Genomic DNA, 11042 nt, shown 5'->3' with positions numbered 1-11042 from the left:
CTTCTTTCTCTGATTTGGGTCTTACAAAATTCTACCTGCAGGTTTAGTCTCTTTTATATGTCTAGTTAGTTGGCTATTTATTCGGATCAAATAAAACCTGTCCTTTGATTCTCTTCAAAAGAACAGAGATTGGTTTCCCAAAATTTTATTCTCTCAAATCCTAGAAATGCAATATATTGGATTTTTAGGGTTTGATAGTGAGAAAACGAATTGGGAAATCTTGGTTCTCAGAACGAGAAAATTACAAGAGTGAAATGTCCTCCATTTTAAACTGTTTTTTTTTTTCACTCCAAGAGTCTCGTTTCCTTGTCTCTCGAAAACAAGAAATTTCAAGGATCACTTCCCGAATTCGGCAGTGATCTATCGTCGTTAGATATGATCGGACTTCCTTCCAATCTGATGTCTCTACAAAATGTTTCCATGCCTTGAACTACTCGTTCTGCTAGAACTTCCCACTAGAAGCAGTGGAAATAGAGGACAGTTTTTGCCGATCCTCGAAGTCTCTGGAAGAACATCCCTTTGGAGTACAAGGACTGAGTCGCCTAAAAGCTCTCGCATTGTATGACATGTCGAACATGTTTGTGCTCGATATTGTAACCCGATGGAAAATTGCATAAGTGTTGTCCGAGCTCGGCGATTAGGGCTTTGCGGACTGATTGCGAGCTGATTCAGTGGCACAGCATAGCCTTCATCTGAGTTTCTGTTACATTGGCGAACCGAATGAATTTGTCTTTATCATTGTTTTAAAATACCTCTTTAACTATTAATTAGTAATATAAATTACTCCTATGTAAACCGCTTAATTTTTGGAATCTCATACTGTCATTCTATGTTTGAAAAAAAAGCTAATGTAGTATATTTATGGATGTTCATACTTCTCTTGTATTGTCGTTATAAATTATGGTCATTAGTGAAATAGCCAATTAAAAATGTATCTAGACGTTAGATTGGAAATAATTATATAGTATGTATAGATGTACCTGATTTTTAGGTCAATCCTGAATGTCAACTGTCGAAAACTTGCATCCAAGAATCTATGAGGCGGCCAGCACCTGTCTTCATCGAACCACAATTGTTCAATAGGTGCAGCAGATTTGGCTCCCTGAGCTTGTATGAAAAGTAGAAAAGAACAATCAGTACAGGCTCAATTTTTATGAGTATAGTCTGGTTGGACGCGGATAACGAACTCATCAGGCATTTCCGGCTTGAACTTCCCTTAGAAGAGGGCTCGGTCGGATCCTCAATTCTTCAAAGAAGATCAAATCACACTGTTGCGATCTCACCTATCTTTAATCTCCACATCTCCCTTGAAACAAGCAGCTTGAGTTTTCCAGTTGGCTTTAGTTTCCACGTCCAATGGTGTCATGAGATAACATTTCTTGAACAATACTTAACCAAATCAGAGATGCTCAGAGCGAACACAGAAATCACTAATTGTCGCGCGCCGATTTTTTCCTCTTGAGCTCATACAATCACTAGACATAGAATCTTGCACCCAGAACTTGAAGTTGTTTTGTAAAGGGAATCCAGTTTTGGTGAGCTCGAAGCGATCTTCGAACACGAAGAAGAAAAGCTGTTTCGATCATACTTTATGTCAACAACCTTCCCTATTTTTTTTTTAGAAACGTGGGCGGTGCCACGGAGCTTTCATATAAGCCCTCACGTATGGCGGAGGAAAACCGTGGTTACAAGAGATATAAAAGAACACACAAAAAACCACGCCACCAGAACAACAAAGCAAACAAGAAGGACTCTAATCCGGGGCGCGAGAACGCAACTCCCTATCATCGGCCCTAATAGCCTTTTCCGAGCAAGGAGGGACAAGCCCCATCCATCTCGAGTTGGAATTATGAGTTACAGCAAAACGGGCTCTTAGGATTTCCGTTTATATTTTCAAGGAATAGTAAACATACAGGTTTCTACCTTATGACTTCCAACGTATTTTAGTAAGAAAACTAGTTATTATTTCGTTACTAGTTTATAACTAGAAATACAATACAGTCCTATATACTAGAAAAGCTATTACATATATTTTAATTGAGGCAACAGTAGAAAGTATAATATTGTCAATCCTCAATGTCGTCACTAAATCTGGACACGCCACTTGCGAAACTCGACGAAGACACGGACACCAAGTGTGTCCCCTTCGGTTTCGTCGACACAAGTCCCGCCATGGCCCTCATCGTGAGGTTGAGCCGTCGGGAAGTGGTCATGGGGCTGAACTCTCCAAGCTCCATATTGTAGACTCGATCGGACGTGGTCTCGAGGAAAGAATCTGCAACGGCCTCCCTGCGAGTGGTGACCAACACCTTGCTTCCCACATAGTCTTTGGGCAATATGTCTCTCAAGAAGTGCCAGAGCTCGTCGCTCCACACGTCCTCCAACACAATCAAGTACCGTTTCCTTCTCAAAAGCTCCCTCACTGCGTCTACCAAGCTCGTCAGCTCAGCCCTCTCTTCGTGCTCCGGCCCGAGAATCTGCCTCAAGATATCATAAACGCCGTCAAGGCTGTTCTGGACTGCGATCCTAACACGGATCTCGAAGTACTTCACCACCGCATCGCTGTGGAATATCGCAGAAAGAAGGGTAGGACTGCGGGGATCGCCTCCCAAGACTGCGACGACCGACCTTCTGGACTCTCGTCCCTTTAGCAGAGTTTCCTCTAGAGCTTTGGCTTCAATGTCCAATTTGAACTTTCCAAGCTCCATATCGTAGACTCGATCGGACCTGGTCTCGACGAAAGAATCTGCAACGGCCTCCCTGCGAGTGGTGACCAACACCTTGCTTCCCACACAGTCTTCGGGCAATATGTCTCTCAAGAAGTGCCAGAGCTTGTCGCTCCGCACGAAGTCCAACACAATCAAGTACCGTTTCCTTCTCAAAAGCTCCCTCACTGCATCTACCAAGCTCGTCTTAGCCCTCTCTTCGTGCTCCGGCCCGAGAATCTGCCTCAAGATATCATTAACGCCGTCAAGGCTGTTCGGGACTGCGATCCTAACACGGATCTCGAAGTACTTCACCACCGCATCGCTGTGGAATATCCTCGCAGAAAGAGGGGTAGGACTGCGGGGACCGCCTCCCAAGACTGCGACGACCGACCTTCTGGACTCTCGTCCCTTTAGCAGAGTTTCTTCTAGAGCTTTGGCTGCCATGTTGTACTTCTCGTCCGTCCCATGCTCAAAGTGAGGGGTGTGGGCGCCATGAATTCTGTACTTCTCTGCTATATCTAGAATGTTGATCAGCAACGCATTGATGTATTCAATTCCGTGGAAAAGGTTTACTCGGCTTATAAGTTTTTCGATTTGACTGGCAAGGTAAATTCTCCATTTGGGCTCGAAATTATCGTAGACGTCACGGACGTGTTCGATGAGCTTGGCAGTCTCACTCATCTGCGGATTCGATTTGGCTAAGTCAATCGACATGACTAAGTCCAGATCGTATCCGGCTTCACCGAAAATGGGCGGCCATTCCACTAAGGGCCGCAATTCCGCTGTGGACATTCTCAGAAAGTGGCACAGATTCGTCAAAAGCTCTGGTAAAATCAGCTCCGCTGTATTTCTCCTCTCCATCTCTCTACTTTTGGGTTTTATTCTTTGGGTTTGATAGTGGAGGAATTATTGATTTCGTGTATGTGCACTCTGTTTATATCTAGCTGAGATTGGTTGGTTCCTTCTCATTGCTGTGAAGTAGCCATGAGCTTTCTAGGATGGTTCCAAAATTAAAGGTGTATCCAGTTGTTTGACTTTTTTTTTTTTTTTTTGATTTTTTTTTTTTTTTGATAAATCCAGTTGTTTGACTTTGAATAGCAAACAAATCACTTGTATGAAAAGTATTGTATGAAAAGTATCTAAGATGATGGGAACATGAAAACATACGTGTGGAATCTTAAGCCACATATAATGTCAAGCTAATCTCAATACAGTTCGTATTTGCTCCACGCACACCTAAAAAATTGGGGCTGCGCCAAAGCCCAAACTAAGAGAAGAAAGGAGCTTTCAATTTTAGCAACAATTCCACAACTATCTCCTTTGTAGATAGCGATTCCTTTAATATCTAAAGCAAACACTTGGAATCGTGGAAGCAACTATTTTTCTAATATTTTTCTATATTAGCAGCTGAAATTTTTAATTTTCATAAATAGTTTCTTAATACTTCCTTGTAGTGCAATTGTTTGATAACAATTAGAACTATATTTATTAATACATGACGATCTCACATAAATGCCATAATTTACATAGCTTTTACTCTTCTTTCTCTGTTTTGGGTCTTTCAAAATTCTACCTGCATGTTTAGTCTCTTTTATGTCTAGTTATTTGGCTATTTATTCGGAATTCGGATCAAATAAAACCTTTTGTCCTTTGATTCTCTTTGAAAGAACAGAGATTGGTTTCCCAAAATTTGATTCTCTCAAATCCTAGAAATGCAATATATTGGATTTTTAGGATTTGATATTGAGAAAACGAATTGGGAAATCTTGGTTCTCAGAACGAGAAAACAAGAGTGAAATGTCCTCCATTTTAAACTTTTTTTTTCACTCCAAGAGTCTCGTTTCCTTGTCTCTCGAAAACAAGAAATTTCAAGGATCACTTCCCGAATTCGGCGGTGATCTATCGTCATTAGATATGATCGGACTTTCCTTCCAATCCGATGTCTCTACGAAATGTTTCCATGCCTTGAACTACTCGTTCTGCTAGAACTTCCCACTAGAAGCAGCGGAAATAGAGGACAGTTTTTGCCGATCCTCGAAGTCTCTGGAAGAACATCCCTTTGGAGTACAAGGACTGAGTCGCCTAAAAGTCTCTCGCATTGTATGACATGTCGAACATGTTTGTGCTCGATATTATAACCCGATGGAAAATTGCATAAGTGTTATCCGAGCTCGGCAATTAGGGGTTTGCGGACTGATTGCGAAGACACTGATTGCTGATTCAGTGGCACAGCAGAGCCTTCATCTGAGTTTCTGTTACATTGGCGAAGACACAAACTCACCTTCATCTTCCCGGACCGAATGAATTTCTCTTTATCATTGTTTTAAAATACATCTTTAACCTTATTAATTAGTAATATGAATTACTCGTATATAAACGGCTTAATTTTTGGAATCTCATATTGTCATTCTATGTTTGAAAAAATGCTAATCTAGTGTATTTATGGATGTTCATACTAATCTTGTATTGTGGTTATAAATTATGGTCATTAGTGAAATAGCCAATTAAAACGTTGTTTTTTAGTCTAAACAGAATTTCAATTTGCATATATTCTTGTCTTCTTCAGTGTACCTGATCCCGATCCAGAATCCCTAGAAGAATACTAGTGCTGTAAATTCTTGTTTTTGTTCTTCAATATTGATGATATAGTACCTTAATTACATTAATTAGACGTAAATCTTCATGAAGTTTCATAATCGAACATTGCAGGAGCAAAGCTAGAGACTTACAGTACTTATGTAGATCTACACTCTACAGATTAAGGTCGGCCATACTTCCATTTCCCGATTATCATATATAAATATATTATATCAATTATAGATCTGTGCTGATCTACAGTAAAACAATTGAAGTCACTGCAAAAATTGTGGGTCGAGAGAAAATTGAAAAATGCTATGGAATTCACAAAAATGTAGTAGATCTAAACATATAATAATCAATATAATTAAAAAAGCTATACCATAGACATTAAATCAAACTCAAAAACCAAAACAAATCTGAACCCAAAAAAAAAAAAAACCAAACAAACAAACACTACACTAAAATTTTCGAGAACACGCCGTTTTACCCCTGATTTCTCGCTGTTTTCATTCGAAAAAAAATAGACAGAGAGCTTCTGTTTATACTTGGTATGTGATATATCTTTGAATCATGTTGTTATGATGTCATTTTTACTTCCCAAAGTTCAACCCTTGACTGACGGATACACATCACAAAGTGGAAAGACTTGAGTAGTTCAATTCCAATCCTTCAGCAAATAGCTTTTTGAATAATTAAACTTGATTTTGGGTTATAGTATTTGGGCCTAATTATTTCTAGTTATAGTTTGGGCCTTTAGTACTTTGGACCTAGTTAAGTGGTCATATTATCTAGAATATTCTTGATATGCCTAGAGAGCTTAGAGAGAATAAATTCTAGAATAATCTTGTAATATCTAGAAGCATCATTAATAAGGAGAATTCTCTAGAAAAAGTTGTAATCTAGATATTTCCATAAATTAGTATAAATAGAGATGTAATCCTACACTTTTGTATCAAGCAAAAAAAAAAAAAAAAAAAAACTTATCTTTTCTATAAAGAAATTCTCCACCTCTCTACCTTATACCCAAGTCTCCAAATTTACAAACATTTTTCCTAAACACCCAAAATATCTTAACTGTCATGACCCGCGAGCGACAGCTCACCCACGAGCCGCGACTGATCGATTCTAATATCATACATATTAAACAATAGATCATAATACTTTTATATATTAAAATAATTTGCGAAAATTCGGGGAAATTTTTCGCTTTTATAACTTAGTCTTATAGCGACTCATATACAAATACAGTCCGGAACGTTTTAAAAAGACACTAACCCCCGATTAAGAAATCTCATAGCCCATAGGTCAAGGCAATACGCGCTCGGTCTCGGTCTCGATCTCGTTTCCCGCTTACAAGTTTTTCCCTTATCTACATTACCAAGGGTCATAAAACTATGAGTCAATTGACTCAGTAAGCGGGAGTCTAACCTATGAAAGGAAGACATCTAATGCAAAGCCATGTGACGTGCAAACAAACACAGAAGAATGCAAGATGCAAATACCGCTAATTCTATAGCATGCATAATGTGATCACATCCTAGCTAACACTTCTCACTTCGCAAGGTTATACATCTCTCTGTCATAACCTCCGGAATGACAAGAGACCAACTTCAGATTTCGAGCAACAGTCTTTCGCTGGCCTAAGAGTTTTCGTTTTGTCTGGGATCCACTAGTGGTACCATTTTTATTATGACATCAGCACATACTGGGCTCTGACGGCAATGAGCTCGCGAATCGCGACCTTCACTCATTCCGCCATACGGTGCTTGCATCAGCTACCGTCGAGTCTCCACCCTCGCAATGAGCTCGCGAATCGCGACCTTCACCCATTGCGTAATGAGTACTCAGCGCACGGACTTTTAAGTCCGCTAACTACAAGTCATTGACTTGTGGGTACCACCGACAACGTTATTTATTATTTGGATACTCTAGCATATAGAGTATACAACTAATTACAAACAGGAGAGCGTCTCGGGATTAATCCCAAAAGTATTATGGTTTCCCTTTCATGCTCGTTAAGTGCTTTAGATAGAAGACTCAGGACGTGATTCCTGGTACTTCTACCCTCGGCTCGAATCCAAGAGTCCAACCTGCTCTCATGTCACCTAAGATCTAGCCAAACTCTACGGTTAGCCGAGGGATCTAACTACAACAAAGTAGCAACGTGGCTGGTTCAAGTTAGCGTTTAAACCTATGGGTTTTTACTCAACTAAAATTTTCCATAAAGAGTGGCCGAAGCCTTAATCTTTAGTGTTTGTGTCTTTTCAGGCTTTTTCTACTCTTTATTATTATTAACACATAAATGCACGTAAACAGGATTATTCCCTTGGTAAGTAGTTGACTTATGCCTCCACACTTACATGAAATAGTCAAACTGTTTGACTTGCGCGTCCCGACATTTCGCCTCTCGTTGCACGTCTCCGCACGCTCCTCGAAAGAACTTGGCACGTCCTGGAGTTCGTTAAGAATATTAAAATTCTTAACTGAGGCTTCGTTAATTATTGGGCTCGGGAAAAAGAAAGTTGAATCCCGGATCGTTAACGGAACAAACGCGTTTTAATTTGATATTCGAGAATTTAATTTATTAATTTCCGGTCCTCGGAAATTAATCGTTATTTAAGACCCGTCATAGATCAAAGGTACCGTTAAACGGTAAGAAAAATAATTTATACTTGGCAAGAGTCGAGCGATTATTTATTTACCGCTTAACCATTTTTCGAGCCTTAAATAAAAATCTAAAAATCCTTTAAGCCTAGATTTTCAGATTATCGACCAATTAAATTTTCGAACATCAAAGAATAACCATAACATACGAGAGAAACTAAACGCTACTCAAGCGAATAATATTACTCACGTTTTAGTCCAAATTGGAAGCTCGTCTTCGATTTCCCGTTATTCCTCGCGTGTCGTCCCGGTTCGTTCACACCGTTCTATAAGGTTAAATATAACCAAACCGATCATCAGATTCTCAAACCTCAAAACAAATCACCATTGCTAACCGAGACCCAAATCATTAACACCGACTTAGTCTCATATTCGATTTATTTTTCCGGGACTATTGTTCGGCCGAGTGAATCATGAAATTTCATCGTAATTAAATGGTGATATCTCTTAACAAAACTCATGCCAGAACAACATACAAAACACAGCCACATAACAAGCCACAAAATCCTTAACTTGTCACAAAATTTTCAAACATGTCAATAAACCCTTAGACATGTCAATAAAAACGAGCCAACATGCCCATAAACCGATCTCGGCCAACAAAATCATTTTCGTATTCAAACCGAGCTAACAAAAACAAGTCGATTCTCAAATCAAACAAACCAATCACGACGTAACAATATTTCCAGAATCGACACTCGGCAAAGAACGTGTCATAACTTCCGCTACACAACTCGAAATCCAACGATTCCAATTTCACAACCAAACTAACATCCATACCTTTCTAACAAGATATTACAAGCCCATTTTAGACTCTAAATCAAAAGCATCCCACAAAAATTAGTTTGAAATTCGGTATTCCAGTTTTTCAGTTTTGAAACACCAATTTCAAAAATTCATAACTCACTCAATTCTCAACGTATTTACACGTTCTTGGACTTTTTAGAAACATCATGAAGACTATTATCCAGGAAAAATATCAAAAGAAATAATCTCAGAACACATTGGACTGTCCACGTCCGTTTCTACAGGCTGTGCAAAGCAGTTTTTTCTACAAAATTTCGAAAATTCCAACAAACCAAAATCCTAACATAACTCAAAATCAATCCAAATCTCAACGTAAATGAGCACCAAAACGAGTCTAACATCACTTCAATTCCATGAATCAAGCTCTGAAATCAAAAGCCCCAATTCAAAACTCAGAACCCTAACTTCAAATTCAATTCGGAAAAATGATTTCTCACCCCTTTTTTCGTGATTTCCAGGCTGCCCGACGTTCACTCAGTCTTTTCCCGGTCGGCGTCCACGGCGGCTCGCGGCGGACGTGCGCGACAGCGCTCGGTCTCGGGAATAGGTGGCGCGCGAGGAAGAGAAGCGGGGAATGAGAAGAAATAAGAAGGAGATGAGTGATGGCCGGATTGTAGTTGTTTGTTGTTGCTGATTTTTTTTTTCTTTCTTTTGTTCGGTTTGTCTTGCAGGAAAACGCATGGAGATGAAGAGGAGAAGAAGATAAGAACGTAGAAGTCTGGAGAAGAAAGAAGAAATCTCATTTTATATGAAGCAAAGTTTCATATTTGCTCATTATACCCTTCTATTTTAGCCTAAGCCTCACTTCTAGCCTCAAATGAGAAATTACTTACAAATGAGTCCTGAAAATTGTTACAATTATATTATTCACCACATAATTATTTAATTAAATCCGTGACCGATCGGATTTCAATTAAATAATTAAACCGGAAATTTTCTCGTTCGTTTTCGATTAATTTAAATATATTTAAGGTTTCTCGGAAATAATTCTCGTCCTTGAGAATTTATTTCTCAAATTAAATTCCGGAATATTTCCTCGGAAAATAATTTATTATTAGAGATGAACTCGATAAATCCTTTATTTATTCCGAGATTTTCCATTACCTTAAAGTAATTTAAATTAATTCGACAACTTATATGTCCATAATTCACTCAAAAATATAATTGTAACAAACGGAAGCTCGTTTATTTTATCCGAAATTTACAAAGAGACCGATACAAAAGTCCATACTTTACATAAACACTTTCTCCACCAACCCAAAACTTCCTTCCAACAAAGTGGTATCAGAGCTACAAGATCCTCCTAAAGATGGCGAATAGCGGTGTTCCATTCCAAGTCCTATGATCACGAAGAGCAACTATGATAACTGGAGTCTTAGAATGGTGGCTCTCCTTGGTGTACACGACGTGTGGGAGATAGTCGAGAAAGGCCACGATGACCCGGAGAACGAAGATAGTCTATCTCAAACTCAAAAGGATAGTTTGAGAGACTCAAGGAAGAGAGACAAGAAGGCTCTCTATCTAATCTACTAAGGGTTAGATGAAGACACATTTGAGAAGATCTCGGGAGCAAAGTCGGCCAAAGAAGCTTGGGAGAAGCTTCGAACCTCTTACAAGGGAGCTGATCAAGTCGAGAAGGTACGTCTTCAAACTTTAAGAGGAGAGTTTGAAGCCTTGTGCGTGAGAGAAGGTGAACTCGTCTCTGATTATTTCTCGAGAGTTTTGACGGTTACCAATAACCTCAAAAGAAACGGCGAGAAGTTAGATGACGTGAGAATCATGGAGAATGTTCTTAGATCCATGGATTCGAAGTTCGAGCATATCGTCACTGTCATCGAAGAGACGAAGGACTTGGAGGCCATGACAATGGAGCAACTCATCGAGTCGCTTCAAGCTTATGAAGAAAAGAAAAAGAAGAAGGAAGATATCGTGGAACAAGCACTCAAGACACGAGTCGATCGCATTGGAAGCCAACAAAGAAGAGGTGGCGGTCAAGGACGAGGACGTGGACGAGGTTGGAGGCCCAATGACGACAACAACAACAACCAAAGAGGAGAAAGCTCATCCAGAGGTCGTGGGAGATGAGCCACAAAACCAAGGAATGACAAGTCACGGATCAAATGCTACAACTGTGAGAAGTTTGGGCATTATGCCTGAATGTAGAGCTTCGCATAACAACAGAGTTGAAGAGAAGGCCAACTATGTTGAAGAAAGAACCCAAGAAGACGTGACGGTTTTGTTGGCTCACAAAGTCAACGAAAGGGTAGGAGATACGCAATGGTA

General features: G+C 39.5%; 1 long non-coding RNA gene across 1 annotated transcript; it reads right to left on the bottom strand.

The window, feature by feature from the left end:
- Positions 1-8634: 8634 nt before the first annotated feature.
- Positions 8635-9460, bottom strand: LOC149398110 (uncharacterized). The gene is made up of 2 exons (XR_016297281.1): positions 9197-9460; positions 8635-9124 (listed from the first exon to the last, which is right to left on the bottom strand). It is a non-coding gene; the product is annotated as an uncharacterized LOC149398110 (long non-coding RNA).
- Between the last annotated feature and the right edge of the window lie 1582 nt (positions 9461-11042).

The sequence above is a fragment of the Urtica dioica genome, chromosome 5 (assembly GCF_054948205.1).
Source record: "Urtica dioica subsp. dioica isolate 48M chromosome 5, U.dioica_male_clone48M_v1_H2, whole genome shotgun sequence".
In the NCBI taxonomy this organism is placed as follows: Eukaryota; Viridiplantae; Streptophyta; class Magnoliopsida; order Rosales; family Urticaceae; genus Urtica; species Urtica dioica.
Note: the sequence above shows the minus strand (reverse complement) of the source record. Positions and strands in the feature narration are given on the sequence as shown.